At 47.7% G+C, this 19,062-nt stretch overlaps 1 protein-coding gene across 3 annotated transcripts in view; it reads left to right on the forward strand.

The window, feature by feature from the left end:
* SPATA3 (spermatogenesis associated 3) overlaps window positions 1–12,263 on the forward strand; it is a 22,844-nt gene extending 10,581 nt beyond the window's left edge. For 2 of the 3 annotated variants that reach the window (XM_031008917.2, XM_004033338.5), the window contains exon 4: window positions 1,212–1,275. The gene's annotated coding sequence lies outside the window, so the exon portion shown is untranslated. Of the gene's footprint in view, window positions 1–1,211; window positions 1,276–12,134 lie in introns of those variants that run through there. The other variant, XM_055379742.2, reaches the window with a different exon arrangement.
* The last annotated feature ends 6,799 nt before the right edge of the window (window positions 12,264–19,062 follow it).

The raw sequence follows: 19,062 nt of genomic DNA on the forward strand, positions 1-19,062 counted from the left end.
AAAGAGAAAGAAGAAGAAAAAAAGGTTAAAAAATTAGCCAGGCATGGTCGTACACACCTGTAATCCCAGCTATTTGGGAGGCTGAGGTGGAAGGATTGCATGAGCTCAGCAGTTGGAGGTTGCAATGAGCTATAATTGCACCACTGCACTCCAGCCTGGGTGACAGAACTCATGAGACCCTGTCTCAAGAAAAAAAAAAAAAAAAAAAAAGGCCGGGTGTGGTGGCTCACCCCTGTAATCCCAGCAGTTTGGGAGGCCGAGGCAGGCAGATCACAAGGTCAGGAGATCAAGACCATCCTGGCTAACACGGTGAAACCCCGTCTCTACTAAAAATACAAAAAAAATAGCCGGGCGTGGTGGCGGGTACCTGTAGTCCCAGCTACTCGGGAGGCTGAGGCAGGAGAATGGCGTGAACCCAGGTGGCGGAGGTTGCAGTGAGCCGAGATCGCACCATTGCACTCCAGCCTGGGCAACAACAGCGAAACTCTGTCTCAAAAAAAAAAAGAAAGAAAGAAAAAGAAAAGAAAATTAGCTTACTTTTTAACTGGCCAGGGAAGAACTTTAGCCAATGAAAGCTGCCCGGGCACCTGTATGAGAGTCACTGTAGGGGAGGGCGATGGAGGTGCGTCACGGGGGGTACATTAAGTCGTGCTGACCTTGTAGGCTCAGCTCTTAATCAACAGGCAGTTTGATGTCCTTCCCTGTCCAGAGAGTGAAGAACCATCTGACGACAGTGACATCTTTCCTTTTTGGGGAAAGATGCTTCTAGAATTTTCTTTCCTAAAGTTTGGTGAACCTCTCCCTTGGCATCTTCCTCAGCTGAAGGTGAGGCCCTAAAAGCAAAGGACTTCTTTCCCAGCCATTTTGGGCGTTGAATGTGGTCAAACCACTGCAGTGTAGCTTTTGGGGAGTGAGACTCCATCATAGCTGCAGGGGCCCCCGGGGAAGACGCTGGCACCGATGAGCTGAGCAGGAGCCAAGCCTGGCCAGGCGCCTGGCAAAAGGCATTACAGCCTGAGGTGTGTGGCTGAAAGAAGGAGTGGGTGCAAGGAATGGAAGAAATTTGAATCCTAAATAATTTATTTCTCCACGGAAGGATCACAGCTGCTGAACCCTCACCTGTGAGGCTGTGAAACTGGAAAGCCACCAGGATTCCAGGTCACACGGGGTATTGTCTAAGCTGATTGGCTCTGTCCTTGTTTTTCTTACAGATCCAGTTTCCATCAAAGGGACCTCTCTTTTCACCAAAATTTAAAAAAAGAAGAAAAAAACGAATTCTGTTTCTTTAGCATGTTTTACTTAGAGACATAAAAGTTGGACTTGGCAAATGACTAGGAAGGGAGGTCTGGGGGCCCCAGTGACCTTTTGGGCCACAGGTCAAGCAGAATTGGTGCCTGTCATTCCTGTTCAGGGCCACAGACCCCCGGTGGAGCAGCTTTCTCTGCACACACTCACAGAACACAGTGTTTGCTTTAGATTTTCTCACTCTAAAGGAAGGGATTATAAAGCTTAACTCAATAGCTAACGTAGTTAGTCATCTGCACCTCTGTCCCAGGGTAATCCCAGTTAGTGGGAATAGGAGGAATGTGCTGGTTCACCTCCAGGCCTGCACCCCAGAGGACAGAGGCCCTGTGCCCAGGAACACTGTCTCTAGAAATAGCTTCTTTTAGGGTCACCTGTGATGGGGAGCAGCCTGCCATGCAGCCTTGTGTTTAGTGCTAGTGATGTGGCTACACCCAGCCAGTGCCTGGTGCGATTTTACCTCTAGCTCCTGAACAGGCGACTCAAAATCTTAGTTCAAGGTGATCCCAGCAAACACCAGTAGGGGAGAGGAGTGTCAACGAGGGAAGGAGGCTGGGCCTGGTGGCTCATGCCTATAATTCCAAGACTTTGGGAGGCCAAGGCGGGAGGATGGCTTAAGCCCAGGAGGTCAAGGCTGCAGTGAGCTATGATTGCGCCACTGCACTCCAGCCTGGACGACATAGCAAGACCCTGTCTCAAAAAATAAAAATAAAAATAAAAAGGAACCACCAAAGAAGGGAGGACAGCCAGTACTAGTGAGTCCTAATGCAGTGGCCATTGAGGGCAGCTGAAGCCTGATCCTGCTGGGGCATCGTGGGATGGGAGAATGGAGAACACACACCACACGGCACGGTCATCCCACCTGACAGGGAGCTGAGGTATTTGTAACCTGTTGGTCTTGGAGAAAGGCTGTGAGGAGGGAGGTGGTTAATTCCTCCACACTTTTGTCCCCTTCTGGAGAGGAAGCCCCCAGGCAAAGAAGTGCAGGTGCGAGGTTTAGGTTCCCGCATGCACTGGAACGGTGACAGCGGCATATGGTGTAGGGGTGGAGGGAGGACAATGCTGAATGCCTGTGAGGCATCCACAGACCCATGCCCAGGTGACCTCCTATGACTCTAAGAATTAGTTAGACCGGGACCCAGCAGGGCAGCCACTGGGAAGGCGGGGAGCTGGTTTACCCACAACAGCACTGGTGGGATTGGGCAGGATGGGCCAGGCTGGAGCCCATTCCCCACACCCCAGTCCCAGGATTTCCTTTCTGAAACAGGTGTGGGAGTTGCGTGGGGTCGTATTGTGGTCCTGTCCTGCAGGTCACAATGAAGGGACCTATAGACATGGTGGAAGGGACTGGGGACTCCATGGCTGCAGCTTCTGGACTGAAGACACTTCCTTTTTCTGGCATATTGAGGTCCCCCTTTGTTGTAAATGTTGGACAACCTAACCCAAACTAGGCTTCAGCAAAATGAAAATGTATTAGCTCCTATAAAAGTCAGGAGAGAGTTCTGGTTCAGATGTGGCTTGCTCCAGGGGCACAGGCCATTTCCCTCTCTCTGTAGCAGAGTTAGTTCCATTCTAGCTACAGCAGCAACAGCTCCCAGCCTACAGAGATCAAGTCTAGCAGAGAGGGTGAGCCGGCCTGTCTCCCCACAGCAAACAGCATCACAGCTCTGACTAGGTCCTGTGTCCCTCCTGGTACCCATCACTGTGCCCAGGAAAATGCAGGGGGCTGATTGGCCAGGCTGGAGCTGCACAGCCTCCTTTGGAACATGAGGATAAAATCCACAGAAACAGTGAGCACTGAGCAGGGAAGAAAATGATTCTCCAACTGCAGTGTGGGTAACCTGTTACCAAAAGAGAGGGGAATGGACGCTGGGCAGCTAAAAACAGCACATGCTCCCTCCAGTTGGCTGTGGGTCTGCAACCAGGACCTGTGCTCTCCCTCTGCTTCTCCCCTTTTTCCTCCACCACCACCACCTCACCAGAATGAATGCTCAAGTGGCCAGGAGAGAGAACTCCCAGCTGCCTCAAGCGGCAGACTTGCAGCAGATCCTGGCAGTTGGATCCCCCGGGCAGTGGTGAAAACTAGCCTTCCATCCCCGGGGAAATGTGTGGGGCGCTGCTGGTTGTCACAGTGATGGGGGGATGCTGTGGGCTGTTAGTAGTGAAGGCCAAGAATGTAATGCACAAGACAGACCATACAATAAAGAACCATCCCACCAAAACCCCAAGAGCATCCTCCCGGACAGTCACTGTCACCTGGGCTCATCTCTCCCACACTGGCCTTGCATTGTGGCTCACGTTGCCTGTCGTGGGCCATAGGGATCCCTCTTGAAGAGTGGAAACTGCACATGCTAAACAACCACATGCCGGAGTCCCTATCTTCATCCTGCCGAGTGCAGTTCTGTTGACACATCCGCTACTCTGTGGTTAGGTCCTGGAGGCAGAGAGCAGGTTTTTTCTTCTCAAATCCTTCCCAGCACATTGCAGACTCTCATGAATGAGTAGACCTGTCACCCTCGGGAGCACTTTGGGATACATTAAGATTTGGCTTAGGCGATCGTATTCAGAGTGTGGTATAATGAGTGAGTGTGATATTCAGAGTGAGTATAAATGTGATCACTGGAGAGGACTATTTTAAGTACAGTCAATTTCAAGCAACAGCCCCTGATACGGGCTTTCAAGAGGGAAGTTTAGAGCTGGAAAGAAGAGGGAGCAGGTATATTTCCTATCACCATGCAATAACTAAGACTGCTGTGGCTGTGAGTCTGGGGACAGTCTGGCTGTAGCCGGGCCTGCAAGTTATAGGGGCCAAGGCCCTTTGTCCCCTAAAGGTTCACTGAAAACTCACATGAAGCAAATTGATTAATAGGAGAAAGGCGTACACATTAATGTGTACACATGGGAGCCTTCAGAATGAAGACCCAGAGGTACAGAGGAAATTGTCTTCATGCTGAGTTTCAACAAAGATGGACAGCCTTGTAGAAATAGGACTGGACAGAAGGGTCGGATCTAGTGCTGATAGACTATGTGGGGAACCCAGCAAGGCCTGTCTGTCTAGATTCTTCTCGGCCTCTCTGAGCAGTATTCCTTCCTCTGGGGCATGGGGCAAGATCTTCTCTGGAATGGGGGTCTTATGACTGACTGCAAACAAGGTAGATCAGATCATTTTGTTATGACCAGTTCTTACACAAGGCTGGGGGAAAATTCAAGTAATATTTTTAGGTTTTCTGACTAGCTCTGGGGAGAATGGGTTCTGGTTTCTATGGCATCTTGGGAAAGGATTGAGTTTGTATGGCTAGCCTTGGGGGAGATGGGACTGAGAGATAGGAGGGCAGGAGAAGATCACAGAAAACTTTCCCTTCTGAGGCCTTCATTTTGGGGTATTATTGTCTAAGCTCCAGCAGAGTCTAGCATCTTCACCAGGCTGAGCTCAGACCCTGGCTCTGAACATTGTCTCAAGACCATCAATTGGCCTGGTGCAGTGGCTCACGCCTGTAATCCCAGCGTTTTGGGAGGCCAAGGCAGGCAGATGACTTGAGCCCAGGAATTGGAGACCAGCCTGGGCAGCATGGCAAAAACTCATATTTTGTATTTTTCTACAAAAAAAAAAAAAATACAAAAATTAGCACCTGTAGTCCCAGCTATTTGGGTGGCTGAGGTGGGAGGGTCGCTTGAGCCTGGGAGGTCAAGGCTGCAGTCAGCTGAGATCGTGCCACTGCAATCCAGCCTAGGTGACAAAAGGAGACCCTGTCTCAGAAAAGAAAAAGAAAGCCATCAATCAACTGGTTATTATGTTATTATTATTTATTTATTTGAGACAGTCTTGCTCTGTCGCCCAGGCTCAATCTTGGCTCACTGCAACCTCCACCTCCCGGGTTCAAGCAATTCTCCTGCCTCAGCCTCCCGAGTAGCTGGGATTACAAGCATACGCCACCACATCTGGCTAATTTTTGTATTTTTAGTAGAGACGGGGTTTCACCATTTTGGCCAGGCTGGTCTCGAACTTCTGACTTCAAGTGATCCGCCCACCTCAGCCTCCCAAAGTGCTGGGAGCCTCCGCACCCGGTCCAGTTGGTTATTCTTGAGATAGGTTGGTCCCAGTATAGTGATCCATCCAAGTGCAGAAGAAAGTCCAGGAAGCCCCATCCTCCTGCAGCTGCCTGTCTGGTCTGTCCAGTCCACTGTGCCAGGGACACAGGACCAGATGAGAGGTCCTTGGCTTTTCAGATACAACCTGGTCTCCATCCTCCCCACCCCCACCCTTGAGGACAGCCACCCTCCCGCTGGCCATGAAGCCTGGCACCCAGGCCATCCCGCAGTCACAGAGTAAGTAAATAACCAGGATCCAGGGAACCAAACTGCCAGGTAAAGGCAGCTGTGAGACTCAGGGGACACCTGCCATGCAGCCTGTCCTGCCAAGGCCCCAGGCTCGGGGCCATGTTGGAGTCAATCAGCCCTGCAGCCACCAATGACCCATCAGAGGAAGGACAGCACTTCAGGCTGCTATTACAGGCTCTGGCTTCGCTGGGAAACTCAGGAAGCCTCTCCGTCCCCAGGCAGCTCCTCCTCAGTATGTGCAAGCACAGCATATACTTATTACACCTCAGCCAGTCACAGGGGGTCGAAGCAGAGATTTGAACTGGAAAAGTGCCCTTGCCAATGTCCCAAGATGCATTCCTGTCCTAAGCCAGGAGGAACTGAGCTGCGAGCTAGTGAATGAGGAGGACAGAGGAGCTGGAGGCGCCTGTTTGTTGGGAGTCTGGAGGAAATGAGGTGCCAATCGCCAGCGGCAAGAAGGAAAGTGTCCAAGGCAGAGAGCCAGGTTGGTCCCAGCGGCAGGGCTGAGCGAGAGATCCAGGCTCAGACTCCTCCAGGAGGGGCCTCGAGGTTGAGAATTTAAAAAGAAGAGTTCTGTTCAGGTCTGCGGGTGTCTGCTCTCATCTGAGGAGTGCATCAAGGAGATGAGTGGAGAAGCCCACTTGTCTCCCACTGGGGTCAGGATGAAGGGTCTGGGCTGACCAGCTCCAGAAGAAGCTCACCCCTCGGGACTGAGTTCTCCTTTAAACCTTTCTCCTCCTCTGTTCTGCCCTTCTCCTGCCTGCCACTGCCAGCAGTCAAGAATGGACTGTGTATACCATTTTCTGGAGAATCTGATTACACCCTGGACACTGGTGTGTGGATTGCAGTCTGCTGCAGGATGACATTAGAGTTTAGTTGTTTTTTTCTAATGGGGCTCCATTCTGTGTGTCTGGTAGGAGGTGCTTTTAATGTGCTGATAAACCAACCTCAGGAAGGTATTATGTACAGAAGATTCCCGAGGCTGCAGTTGCTGAAAGAGACTTGGGCTACTGGCGGGGAACTAGGTGAGCCCCCGTAGCTGAACAGAGCTGCCTAAGAGAAGTGGAATAGAGGATCATGTGGTGTCTGTTTTGTGCCTTTAGTGATCGGTGTTTCATATGTATTTGGGGACGTTGCTTTCTCTGTGGGAACAAGCAAAAGAATCGTTTTGTTCTGATGAAATTAACAATGAATTTGGTGAAAGAAACTTCCAACTCCCTTGCCCATCTCCCTTCATCCCATTCATTTGGCAAAACCACAACCCTGGGGCAAATCCAGTTCTCTGCCTCCTGCGCACTTGGACTTGTGCAGCTAAACTTTGGGAAGCTCAGCCGTGCAGGCCAGACTTGCTTGAAATTCATGACCATGGGCTCCAAGTGGGCCTTGATGCTGCCGGGGATCAAATCACATTTTATTCCCCAAGACGCTTCTCTTCTGTCCTCAGACTTACCCCTTCTCCTCCCTGTTTCACCAGACCTCCAAGACTCACCACCGAGTCTCCCCACCTACCAGCGCCCTCTTGAGTATCCATCCCCCTTCCCCCAAGGCAATGACTGATTGGATTTCTGTCACGACAGACGCATAGACACATAATTTTGCCTGTTCTAGAAACTAACATAAATGGACTCAATCAGTTTGGACTTTTTTTACCTGGCTTCTTTTGTTCATCATAATATTTTAAACCTAAATGATATTTCTATACATATCAATAGTTTATTCCTCTTTATTTCTGAGAAGTATTTCATTGTGTGAACATGCCATAGCGTGTTTATCTACTCACCTGTTAATGGACATTCAGATTGGTTCCAGTTTTTAGATTTTTTTTTTTTTCTTTTGAGAAGGAGTTTCACTCCTGTTGCCCAGGCTGGAGTGCAATGACACAACCTCGGCTCACCGCAACCTCCACCTCCCAGGTTCAAGCGATTCTCCTGCCTCAGCCTCCCAAGTAGCTGGGATTACGGGCATGTGCCACCATGCCTGGCTAATTTTGTATTTTCAGTAGAGACGGGGCTTCACCGTGTTGGTCAGTCTGGTCTTGGACTCCTGACCTCAGATGATCTGCCCACCTCAGTCTCGAGGCATGTTTTTAATTGTACTGGCATTTTATTTTGGCTAATTTGCTGTCTATTTTATTAACTTTTTTGGTTAGTTAATATCAGACATAAAATAAAGGGTAATTTCTTTTTTTTTTTTTTTTGAGGGTCTCACTCTGTCACCCAGGTTGGAGTGCAGGGGCATGATCAGCTCACTGAAGGATCATTTCTTGGTCTAGGCTATAGGCTGGCCTTAGAATCAACTCACCTGGTGTCCTATTGTCAGGGACATCTTAACCAGGGTGACTCCACCTGGAATAAAGGCCAGATAAAGCCAAACTTGCTGGGTTACATTCCTTGGGGGTTAGACACCCTTCATCACAAGATGTTTGTAGCTCAAACAAGGGGTTAATGACTAACTAGAGACCCAGAACGTCTGAAAACGTCCCGATATTTAAAGAACAAAGCATCCTTCATTTGAGAATAAGTTTCACTTTAAAGGTAATAGTACTGTCATAAATTCTTGCTGAAATCAATAGTTACATAGGAAAATAACAATGCTAATAGCCTGTCACAAGCTGATCACAAGCCTTTGTTTATAAAGTCTACTATTCTTAGCCTTAACATCCCATGTAAGCAAGTGCTGTTTCAGTTAGAGGAATTCCTCCTCTTGCTTTCTGAGGACACCCTGTTCTGTAATAGAGTAGTTTCTAATAAACTGTTTTATCTTTGCTATGCACTGCGACTCGCCCTCTTTCCCACATGAAATCCAAGAACTCGCTCCTGGGGTCTGGAGTAAGTCTCCTTTTTCCAGTAACACTGTGTGTGTTCCTGGCTTTGAGGGGCATCCTGGGGGACGGAAGCTGCCCATCTGGACCCCTCAGCTCTGCAATCCCAGGTGCAAGATTGGGACAGCAACCTGGTGGCATCGTGGGGCTCCTCAGGTACTCTGCTGGTCTCCATCCTTCCAAAAGGACACCCACCAAGAGGCTGACACAGGCCACAGTGGGAGCACTGGGAGGACTGTGTGTTTGGAGAGGGTGAGAATGGGGGAGAGGTGTTGGCCAAACACTTCCATCTTTCTCACAGTGACCTCTCAAGGTAGCCCCCTGGGGTAAGCCAAGGACCTTCAGTGGGCTCTTGTAATGGGGGTCAAAGCGTTTTGTGGGTCAGGTGTTAAGGTGCCCTTCCTTCTCAAGGCTCTCTCTGCCTCCTCAGAGCAAAGATGATCCAGGGATGGGCCAAAGGGAGCACCAGCAAACCCTACAGGGAGTCCCAACTTGGGAGAGAGAGAGCACCAGCAAACCCTACAGAGTCCCAACTGAGGAGAGAGGGAGCACCAGCAAACCCTACAGAGTCCCAACTAAGGTGCGAAGGATGGAAAGAAAGGGAGTCCACCTGAGTGGCTGGGACTATCAGCGCCCGCCACCACACCCAGCTAACTATCGTTTTGGCTTTTTTTTTTTTTTTTTTTTTTTGTAGAAACAGGGTTTCACCATGTTGACCAGGCTGATCTCGAGCCACCTGCCTTGGCCTTCCAAAGTGCTGGGATTTCAGGTGTGAGCCACCATGCCCCGCCAGGACCTAGTCTTTGAAATGCCAAGGCAGGGAATTAGGGGAGGTGTGGGTGGTGAGGCATAGACAGAAATGCCCCGTGTACCAAACAGTCGGGCTCCGTCCTCCTGCACTGGCCAGCGGCCTCCCTTGCAGGATTGACCCACAAGGTCGTATCCTAGAGGCAAGAGGAGGCAGCAAAGCCTGGAACAGAGGCTTGTGGAATTGGAATCAGGCCGCATGCTTAACTCATGCAAAGCAGCTCCCTGGAAACCTCCAGAGGAGAAGTGACTCAACACACACGTCCCAAACCCTCTCGGCCCCTAGGCACCCTCGGCCTGAAGCTGTGGGGGAAATGGAAAGTGCCTCCTTTCTCTTCTTCCCCTTGCATTATTCACAGGGAGCCACAAACACAGAAAGGCCTCATTCACAAGCTCCAAGGCCTGGCCCTCTACCGAAAGCTTTCTGAAAATGCAAATGTCTCAGAAGTGGATTCTTCTTTTCAAACACTTTAAAGTGGCATATTCCCACGGAGCTGTGAAGCAGACCAAGATTTCCCTGGGCAGGAGACTCCTTAAAAATAACATTTGCATTTCAAGGAAGCAGAACTTCCAGCTGTGAAGTCCAGCTTGAAAATAGAAAGTGGGAGCCTCACCTCTTTGGGCATGGGCAGGTGTGAAGCCCCCACTTTCCCTGTCTGTGCCCCACCCCCACCTTGGCCTTGCCTCCTCCATCCTTTCATTCAGTGCTAGCTTAGGAGTGCCCATAGTAGCCCTGGGTGACTGGGGACTCACAAGACAGAACTGTTGTTCACCAGAAGCTCAAATCTAATGAGCCAGACAAGCCTCTAAATGAGTCAATTCCACCTCCATTCCAGGGACCCTGGGCCTGCCTGTTCCCTTCCCCCATAGAACCAAGAGGTTCTGGGTTCAGCTCTCCTCAGAGGAGCAGATCTCTACTGCAGTGAAAAGCACGGGGCATTTCTGTCTATGCCCCACCACCCACACTTCCCCGAATTCTCTGCCTTGGCATTTCAAAGACTAGGTCCTGGCGGGGCATGGTGGCTTACACCCAAAATCCCAGCACTTTGGGAAGCCAAGGCAGGTGGCTCGAGATCAGCCTGGTCAACATGGTGAAACCCTGTCTCTACAAAAAAAAAAAAAAAGAAGAAGAAGGTTAGCTGGGTGTGGTGGCGGGCACCAATAGTCCCAGCTACTTGGGAGGCTGAGGCAGGAAAATCATGTGAACTTGGAAGGCGGAGGTTGCAGTGAGCCAAAATCGTGCCACTGCCCTCCAGCTTGGGCAACAGATTGAGACTCTATCTCAAAAGGAAAATAAAAAACAAAGGCTAGGTCCCTTCCCTGGCTTCTGACTCAAGCCTGCAGCCAGGCCTTCTAGGGGGCCCCTCCCACCCCTGGAGGCTTCCCCTGGAGGAGCGGGTGCCCTCTCCTCTCTCCTCTCAGGCATCAGATAGGATTCAAGCTGAGATAACCCAGGAAAACAACAGACTCCTTCTCTCCTCTCAATAGCTTTCCCATTCACCATCAAGACATCACTCAGTTAAAATGTACATTTCCCCACCCTGATGATACAGGATTTTATACCACATATTTGTTGTCTGCTTTTTTTCCCACTTCTCAAAGAAATCTTTCTATGTAATATCTCATTTTTAAACAGCTGCATGGCGTTGCATCATATGCCTGTTTTGTAATTGATCAAATGAGATTCTACAGAGCTTACCTTAGTGCCCATGGTACTGCTCAAAGAATCCTGGCTACGATATTAGTTAGACCCATTTACAGGGAGTGGGGAACCTAGCTCCATCTGCCTTAGACAATAGGGGAACTTAATGGTTTATGTAACTGTAAAGTCTAAAGATAACACAGGCTTTGGGGAGAGCTTAATCTGACATGCTCTTTTCTTTCCCACTGCCCCCCTTTGCCTTCCGTGGTATCAGCTTCCCTCCCCTTTGGTTGTAAGATGGCAGAGCCTGGAACAGAGCCAAAAGCACCCACGGGTACAATGGGACTTTGTCTACATCCAGAGAGAGTGCCCACAAGCCTGTGAATTTCCCAGCATTCTGAGCAAGAGTCCTATAATTCACTCTAATTGGACCAACTCAGTTGACATCCCCACCAATGACTGGGCCCCGGGGAACTGGGAATGTTTTGACTGGCTGAGGCCATGTGGGGGCCACCTAGGGGCCACCTGTGAGTTGGATTTGGATTAGCTTCCCTTGAAGTGAGTAGGCTGTGTGAGAGAAGGCAGAATATCCGAATGAAAATTACGTTATTTTAGTAAAGAAGTGTGGGAAACCAAAATATGCCACCCAAAAATATTCTTTGGCATATTTTGGGATGGCTATTCAGAGGGGCTACAGACACAGGATAGCTCTGGAAAGCTGTGTTTTTGTGGGGAGTTTTGAATCTGTAGTAGAAATCTACATTAGTGAAGTAAATTGTGGATGCAAACAGGCTTCCTCTGAGACCCGTTTATCTGCCTTATCCAGATCTCTCAGGAGAAGGAGACTAGAAGTTCTGACACTTTTAAAGGTCTGATAGAGAAACTTTTTTTTTTTTAGACAGGGTCTCACTCTGTCACCCAGGTTGGAGTGCAGTGGCACAATCTCAGCTCACTGCAACCTCCACCTCCCAGGTTTAAGCCATTCTCCTACCTCAGCCTCCTGAGTAGCTGGGATTACAGGAGCACACCACCCTGCCCAGCTAATTTTTATATTTTTAGTAGAGTTGGGGTTTAAACATGTTGGTCAGGCTGGTCTCGAACTCCTGACCTCAGGTGATCCGCCCGCCTCAGCCTCCCAAAGTGCTGGGACAACAGGCATGAGCCACCACACCCATCATGACAGAGAAATTTTACCACAAGCTGCCATCTGAACTCATATTGCAGGAAGAAAGACTGAAGTTTGTCAACACACTGGACATCTCTACTCTTTCTGCAGGCTGTTGCTTGTGAGCCTTCATCTGCATGATAAGAACACCTCAGCTCACCATGCATCTCCTCCCCTCTCCTTCCCATAACCTATTGCCACCTCCCCCGAGATGCTCCAAATCTCTCTTCCTTTCCATATGGTATAGAAACTTCAGCCATTTGGCCCTCTTTTAGTCTCATATTTTGTGTGGCCCCTATGCACATGTTCTTGTTAATACATTTGTGTGCCTTTTCTCTTATTTATCTATTGTCCATTTATTTCAGCAGACTTAAAGACTCAAACCTTCAGCAGGGGAGGGAGAGATATTCTACACCCCAGGATCAAGGAATGCTGAGAAGGCCATCAACACATGTCTGTTTTCAGTACTGCTTTTTCTTTTTCTTTTTCTTTTTTTTTTTTTTTTTGAGGTGGAGTCATCTTGCTCTGTCACCCAGGCTGGAGTGCAGTGGCATGATCTCAGCTCACTGCAACCTCCACTTCCAGGTTCAAGCATTCTCCTGCCTCAGCCTCCCAAGTAGCTGGGATTACAGGTGCGTGCCACCACACCCAGCTAATTTTTTGTATTTTTAGTAGAGATGGAGTTTCACCATGTTGGCCAGGCTGGTCTTGAATTCCTGACCTCAGGTGATCCACCCGCCTCAGCCACCGTGCCTGGCCTGATTTTTCTTTTTCTTTTTTTTTTTTTTTTTTGAGACGGAGTCTCACTCTGTTGCCCAGGCTGGAGTGCAGTGGTGTGATCTCAGCTCACTGCAAGCTCCGCCTCCTGGGTTCACACCATTCTCCTGCCTCAGCCTCCCGAGTAGCTGGGACTACAGGCACCTGCCACCACGCCCGGCTAATTTTTTTGTATTTTTAGTAGAGATGGGGTTTCACCGTGTTAGCCAGGATGGTCTCGATCTCCTGACCTCGTGATTCACCCACCTCGGCCTCCCACAGTGCTGGGATTACAGGCGTGAGCCACCGCGCCCGGCCCAATCTCACTTTTATAACTAGTATTGCAATGAACATCCTTAAACACATATTTTTGCCAAGGATTCCTTCTCAGTGCCACTCTCCTCTGATTTCCAGACCCCCTCAATATCCTCCTCAGATTTGCCCTGCACTTCTTGTTCCATACTTGGGGTCCCAAGAACAAGCTGCCTGATGCCTCTACTATCATTACCTCTATTGGGACCCAGAAACCAATACCCCAAAATATGGTGCATGGACATGCTGAACTGAAGAAGATGCCTCAAGGCAAGTTCTCTCTGGCCTCCCCACTCGACTCCCCGCCCCACCCTCTATCGTTTGTCTCTCTCAAAACACAGGATGAAGTTGTTCTCTGAAGTTCCTTTATCTACCTAAAGTCTGGACACACCAAAGGGGGAAAAAAAAAAAACAGTTACCTCTGGTCCCATCCTTGAGTTTTCATTAACTGAACTCATATCTCAGGAAGAAAGAATAAAGTCTGTCAACACACTAGATGGACTTTTTTTCCCCACAAACCATTGTATCTGCTCTGTGGGCCCAACAGACTTGGTCCCAGGCCACAGTATATTCTTCAAGCACGTTGTATTCCCCTAAAAATCATTTGCTATCCCCCTAAAATCATCCACACTTCCCCATCTTCCTTTCCCCTAAAAAGAAGGGTATATAAGCATCTGCACCCCATTGGGTTAATGGATAATTATTCTCCTGCAATTCCCCTATGCTATGCATATTAAAATAAATTCATATGCCTTTTCTCCAATTAATCTGCCCTCTGTGAGTTGATTTTTCAGTGAACTTTCAGAGGGCAAAGGCGAAGTTTTTCCCCTGGCCCTTACATTTCCATAGCCTGAGTAAGGAAGACAGAAATGAGTTAGGAGGCCTTCTCTTTTTTTTTTTTTTTTTTGAATCAGAGTCTTGCTCTGTTGCCCAGGCTGGAGTGCAGTGGTGCGATCTCAACTCACTGCAACCTCCACCAGGAAGGCCTTCTAAAATTGGGAAATCCAAGGCTCAGTTCTCACTCCACAATGGCCAACTGTGGCAGTAGAGTACTCAACTAGGGCCAGAAATTCTGGTGAGATACCCTCCTTGGCCCACTTATGTGTCTTTAAAGTAATTATTTGCTCTTTCCTTTAAAGCAGGCACAGCCTTCCAAGAGGTTGTCTTGGCATCAAATAAATTACTTTTCCTGTGTCCCACCAATGGGAAAATCATGGAAGTCTCCAGAAATATGACTGTAGTGAATGCTGTAGTGTGCTACCCAGATCAAGGCCCTCATTTCCCCAGATGCCAGAGTGCTGGCTGCTTGTAGTTATGCCTGTCTCTGGGCATTGCCCTTGGCTAAAGTAAGCTGCCTCACCCCAAGATCACACCGCTTCCCCAGAGGCAACATGAATCAATGACAGGACCATGTGGGGGTAAAAAGGCCTGGAAAAAGTCTTCTCAAAATTCCTGTCTCATTTTGAGAAGACTCTGAAAGATCATCCCATGATGTTTTTTATGTGTTTCAGTTACCTACTGTCACATAACAAATCACGCCAAAATTTAGTGGCTTAAAACAAAATGATTTGTTATTTTTCATGATTCTATGGATTGATGGGGCTCAACTGGCTGGGTGTTCTGCTCTAAGCGGTAGAGATGAAGTTACTCATGCAAATGCATTCAGTTGGGAGTTTGGTGGGAGTCTTCTGCTCTAAGCGGTAGATATGAAGTTACTCATGCAAATGCATTCAGTTGGGAGTTTGGTGGGAGTCTTCTGCTCTAAGCGGTAGATATGAAGTTACTCATGCAAATGCATTCAGTTGGGAGTTTGGTGGGAACTGCAGCACCCAAGATTAATTGCCTCTCATCCTCTAGAGTCTCTCTCTACATTGCCTTCATTGTTCAGTAGTCTAATATGGGCTGCTTTGTGTGTCACAGCTGCATTCTGAAGAGTGTTTCAAGAGGGCAAGCCCCACTGGGGGGCACTTATCAAATCTCTGCTTGCATCATTCTAGCTGATGTCCTGTTGGCCACACCCTGAGTTAACACAGAATTATATACCAGAAGGGATAGTTCACTGGGGCTACTAATGTAACAACCTACCATTGTCTGCCCTCTGACTCTTAATAATTCATATCTGCTTGCAAAATAGGGTCATCCCTAAAGGCAAAAACAGAACTTCCAAAGTATCTTTCTGTGGCAACATTAGGCTCAGGCTTGAAGTCCCTGATTTCACCATCAAAGTCAGATCCAGGGGGAACGATGCTATTCAGGTAAGGTTCCCCAGGTGTTGTTCCTAGGAGCAGAGACCTATGAACTAAAAAGACCAGTTATCTATTCCTCCAACACCTGAAAAATACTGTAGAGCCAGGAAAACTGCAATACTCCCATTCAAAAAGTTGAGGAGAAAGGGAGGCACGTAATAATCACCAGTCCATAGCTATTTTTAAGAAAAATATTTTTGTGTACTAATGTAATTGCATCCCACAAATTTTGGACCTTTATTTTTACTTTTATTCAACTAAACATATTCCATAATGTCACTTGTGACCGTTTTTTAGACAGGGTCTTGCTCTGTTGCCCAGGCAGGAGTGCAGTGGCTCAATCACAGCTCACTGCAGCCTCAACCTCCTGGGCTCAAGTGATCTTCACGCCTTATACTCCAGAGTAGATGGAACGACAGGTGCACACCACCACAACTGGCTCATTTTTTTTAATTTTTTTGTAGAGACAAAGTCTCACTATGTTGCCCAGGCTGGTCTCGTACTCCTGGGCTCAAGCAGTCTTCCCAACACAGCCTCCAAAAGTGTTGGGATTACAGGAGTGAACCACCGTGCCTAGCTTATTAAAAAAATTTTTTTTGGAGACAGAGGCTTTCACTTATCACCCAGGCTGGAATGCAGTGGCCCCATCACAGCTCACTGCAGCCTGGACCTCCGAGCGCAAGTGATTTCTGCACCTCAGCCTCCTGTGTAGCTGGAACTTCAGGCATACGCCACCACACCTGGCTAATTTTTTTTTTTTTTTTAGTAGAGACAAAGTCTAACTACGCTGCCCAGGTGGTCCTAATCTCCTGGGCTCAAGAGAACTTCCTGCCTAGGCCTCCCAAAGTGCTGGGATTACAGGCATGATCCACCACTGGCCTGAGCAGTGCGCTTTTAAATAAACTGTGGGACAAATTAAAAAGTCGCAAGGCCTTTTTAAGTGTTCTGGAACTGTGATTTCAGCTACTCTGGAGGCCGAGTTAGGAGGATCACTTGAGCCTGGAAGGTCAATGCTACAGTGAGCAGTGATAGAGCCACTGCACCCCAGCCTGGGCAACAGAGTGAGACCTTGTCTCAAAAAAAAAAAAAAAAAAGAAAAGAGAAAAGAAATATGTTGCTCAATTTCCACATATTCAGGAATTTCTAGATATTATACTGTTATTCATGATCAATTTAATACCTCTGTGATTGATTACTAATTTAATACCTCAGAAAATGTACTCTGTGTATTTTCAATCCTTTGAAATTTATTAAGGTTTGTTTATTAAGAGGGCCCTGCATATGGTCTTAGTGAATGTGCATATGATCTATACTGGTAAATATTCTATGTTTTTTTACACAGTCTGTCAATCTCTGTCTGTTACATAAAAGTATTTAAGGCCGGGTGTGTTGGCTCACGCCTGTAATCCCAGCAGTTTGGGAGGCTGAGGCGGGCAGATCATGAGGTCAGGAGATCGAGACCATCCTGGCTAACACGGTGAAACCCCATCTCTAATAAAAATACAAAAAATTAGACGGGCGCAGTGGCGGGCGCCTGTAGTCCCAGCTACTTGGGAGGCTGAGGCAGGATAATGATGTGAACCCGGGAGGCGGAGCTTGCAGTGAGCTGAGATCGCGCCATTGCACTCCAACCTGGGTGACAGAGCAAGACTCCGTCTCAAAAAAAAAAAAAAATTTAGGTCATTGATATTAGATAACTATTACTGTATGGTCGGGTTTACCATCTTGGTTTGGTTTTCTATTTGTCTCATGTTTCTTTTTTCTTTGCTTGCCCTTCTTGCTCTTATTTTGGGTGAATTGGATATCATGTAGTATGCCATTGACTTCATTTATTAAATTTTAGCTCAGCCTCTTGGTGTTGCTTCTAGAGTTTTCTCTAGAAATTGAAACATGCATCTGTAACTTGTCCATGATACTAAACTCCAGCCTGCCTGTCAGCATATCCCCTCTGCCTCCCATGTGTCACCTCCCACTGTGGATTGTCTGTCCCTCGTCCACACCATTTCTCCAGTCCTGGGATCTGTTCCTGCATGCATTCGCCTACCAGATACACACTTATCGAGCAACACACTAACGCAGGAAGAATGTATCAAGAAATAGAAGGAGAGTTGGCTCCTTCCACCACTAGAAGTGACAAGTGACAAGGCAATTTAATCATTAACTATTAACTAAAAGACCAATTTGAGATGATGCTGTTGATGTAATATTATTATAAGGATAAAGCCAGGCCGGGTGCCGTGGCTCACGCCTGTAATCCCAGCACTTTGGGAGGCTGAGGCAGGTGGATCGCTTGAGGTCAGGAGTTCAAGACCAGCCTGGCCAACGTGGTGAAACCCCATCTCTACTAAAAATACAAAAATTATCCAGGCATAGGGGCACACACTGGTAACCTCAGCTACTCAGGAGGCTGAGGCAGGAGAATCACTTGAACCAGGAAGCGGAGGTTGCAGTGAGCCGAGATTGCACCACTGCACTCCAGCCTGGGAGACAGAGTCTCACTCTGACTCGATTTTTTTTAAAAAAGGATAAAGCCAGCCCCTCTCTTTCACTCTTCCACCATCTCACAAGCATTCCTGGTCAGATAGACCTAAATGTAAACATTGTGGGCTACTGCACAAAAAGATCACCCGGGTGCAGCTGCAGTCATTGAACTAGAAAAGCCAAAAAGATCCTGGGTGATGTGGAACCAATATTCCACACCGGTGCATCTGAGGATGTTTTAACAGCATCTTGAAATAATAAGACCAGTGCACAGATCTATATTTGTAAGGATGTGCACAGAAGTGCCTTTTATAATTGCATAAAAGTTCATTTTATTAGGGCACTGATTAGAATAAACTATGGTTAATCATATGCATAATATTATTCAGCCTTTTGAAATAATGATGTTGGCCTAAGATGACATGGAAGGATATCCAGAATGTGTATGTCCAGTGAGAAAAGCAGGTCACTGAACACTATATACTGGGTGATCCGGTTTGTATAAATGTATTATGGGCAATGAGATCACAGTATAAGGCGTACAGTATGGATGACATCTAGTTTTGAATCCTGCTATATTCCAGGACATAACACAGTGATTAGCAGATTAACACATGGTAGGTTATCAATAAATATTTGTTGAATATACACTTAATTAAAAATCTGGACTGCTAACCCCCTAGTTGCTAGTAATAGGAAGATGGGTGATAATTTTTTCTTTTTTAATGACTTTAAGTTTTATTTTTTCTACAAGAAACGTGCTGAGAAGAGGACTGCAACGACTGCTTTCAAAATAACACCAGAATAAATACATACGTAGTGTAAGCAAGCGACCACTGTTGTATCAAAAGCCCTTTGTTGTATCTGTTGGTGGCGGAGGCAGCCAGCGGTTAACTGAGGTTCTACTGAGCTCTGTGGACTGCAGAGTTGTCTTCTCAAGTTTGCTTCTAGGGACAAATTAGTGACTTTATGATGTCAATCTGTCCTAAGTCCATGGCCAAAGAGAAAAAAATAATGCTGAAAAAGTCAAAATTCTTAGAATTCTTAGAGAATTATAAAACTGCATAGGGGCTGGGCGTGGTGGCTCATGCCTGTAATCCCAGCACTTTGGGAGGCTGAGGCAGGCGGATGACCTGAGGTCAGGGGTTTGAGACCAGCCTGGCCAACATGGTGAAACTCCGTCTCTACTAAA

Source organism: Gorilla gorilla, chromosome 11 (genome assembly GCF_029281585.2).
Source record: "Gorilla gorilla gorilla isolate KB3781 chromosome 11, NHGRI_mGorGor1-v2.1_pri, whole genome shotgun sequence".
Taxonomy (NCBI): Eukaryota; Metazoa; Chordata; class Mammalia; order Primates; family Hominidae; genus Gorilla; species Gorilla gorilla.